This window comes from Chaetura pelagica, unplaced genomic scaffold (genome assembly GCF_000747805.2).
Source record: "Chaetura pelagica isolate M959 unplaced genomic scaffold, ChaPel_1.0 scaffold551, whole genome shotgun sequence".
NCBI classification, from domain to species: Eukaryota; Metazoa; Chordata; class Aves; order Apodiformes; family Apodidae; genus Chaetura; species Chaetura pelagica.
The window spans coordinates 1,127,979-1,130,326 of NW_009952067.1; positions in this window are offsets into that span (position 1 = coordinate 1,127,979).

The following is a 2,348-nucleotide window of genomic DNA, read 5'->3' on the forward strand; positions in this document are numbered from 1 at the left end:
GTCATCCTGAAAAGAAGTCGAAGATGAGTATTTTTTTAAATTAAAGTATTTAGCAGATAATGTAAAACATCAAAAATATTGCAAAGCAATCCACAGTTTAAGTATACCTGAACTACTGACGTATTTAAGAACATTCTCTTCAAACAAATCATAGGACTATTCACATAGCAAATCCTACTCGGCTATAAACTAGCTGCATGACACATACTGGCACAGAATAGTCAGGTAGTTTCTCACTTGCTGCACAGGTAGAGCATTTACTAGACAGAGCTGTGGCTCCGACCACTAAGTTCATCATCAAGTCAACTACCTGCAGCATCAACACAGCCAGACAGCTATAGATGCAGCAAACTTCCTTCACTGGTGACAGTCAGGTACAAGACTGATTTAATCAGGCTAGTTCTCAAAAGCAACAGAAAGGGCAGAGCACAAACACCAAGTCCTTGCTGAGAGCTGATGTTCATAAAATAAAGGAAAATATTAGCAAAAGCAACAAGGGACTTTATGGATATAGAGTTAAAATAAAAGGAACAGTATATACAGTTTACAAAAAGATATGATTATAGCAAGTAACAGAGACTTGTCTTTTGTAGGGGACAAAATAATACAAAAACTGAAGTTGTATTGCAACAGATACAGAAAACAAACTTCAGTTTCAGAACAAAGCTATTAGAAGGGAAAATTTAGAAATTAAAATACAAGTGTCACTATTCATATTTCATTAAAACTACGTAAGGCGAATAAAGGGTGAAGAAAACCCTTTAAAAATAAAGTTCAGTAAAATCTAAATAACCAATGACTCCATTGGTCTTGCACTTTTCACTGCTTTGTTGTCTAATAACGTCACATAGCTCCTACCTTGTGCTCCTCGTGAATAACTCTGAAAGCATTTTGTGATCACCCATAGATGATAATTCAGAAACAGAAGGTATAAGTGTTCAAGTGAATAACTTATTGTCACCAGTAGTAGAGGCAATAACAAGAGAGCTCTAAGTAATCAAAACTCTGAAGTGGAGTAGTATGAAAGAATCACATTTCATAACTGCTATGAAAAGAATTAACCTGTCAGAAATACATGGATCAAGCCCACAATTATACCTGCATATTAAATTATGACAAAATTCATTATTAGGTCTACCTTAGCCAATATCTTTCATTCTACTATGTTTTAGATATCACATCTCTTGAAATACCATTTTAAAAGATTCTAGCAAATTGAGAACACATTGCTCTTCTTACGTAACATTTCACAGTACTATAATCAAGACAGGCCATGGGGAAAAACAACTTGTCTCCTGTATTTTTCGTATATTTGTTGTTTTTCACAACTCTTTACATTTTTTTTCTTTCTTGTGGAGCAGTAAGAACATCTTTCACCCAACAGGGGAAAAAAAAAAATAAAAAATTAAATCTAATGAAACTGTGCTTTCTTAATGCAGCTATACTTAAAAAGCTAGGTAAGTAGCACCTCCACTAGAACTGCTTCATACGGTTTCATAGTTTTGCTGAGTTTACCATGTATCAACTTAATTAGGCACAACAAGTAGCAGTCCCCAATGAAAACAGTATCTCAATAGACTACTTTGTGACACCAGTCTTATTAGCAGTTCGTCCCTACTTCCCACAGGGAATATTAATGCACTCCTAACCTTTTTCAACTATTAGGCAAAAAAAAATAAATAAAAATAACGTCCTCTATTTCTACCTTTGCTTTCATATTTGCTGAAAAATTCAGCAAAATCAATTACATAGGTTCACAGACTAAAACGCTCTAGGAAACAAGACTCTTTGTTGCAGAGGCCTTTCCAAAGAAGTGAAAACATTTGCACTGCAATCTAAGACACGCTGCAGTTCAACCACTGTTACTGTACCATAGGGATAATTAGGGACAGTCTTGTGGCTTTCTTTCCATGCAAGTCAAACATTGTCAAAAAAAGCCCCGTCTTCCGTCGAAAATGCATAGTTCTGTAAAACGCCAGTCAGCCTTTATGAAACGTTACGAGCTCCTGGTAAATTTATCAATTGTAAGATCTGCGTAATCAGCCTATATTATGTAACCAGGAAGCCTGAGTTATTAAGATGCCTCTCAAGAAGTAGCTGCCAACCCGCACCCGAGCGCGGGTGAAGAAACGGCAGAAAGTGCCTGGCGCCGCAAGCCCGGGCGGTCCCTGGGAGGCCTGCGCGAACAACCTGCCACCGGCCCCAAACTTTGCCGGGAACGAGCCTCCACCCCGCGCCCGGGAAGGCGCCCAAGTACTTTCCGGAAGGAGGACGGCTCTCGCGGGCACCCTGCGCCCGCAGACGCGCACTGAAGTTGGGCCCGGGTTGCGGAGGGCAGCCCGCTCCAC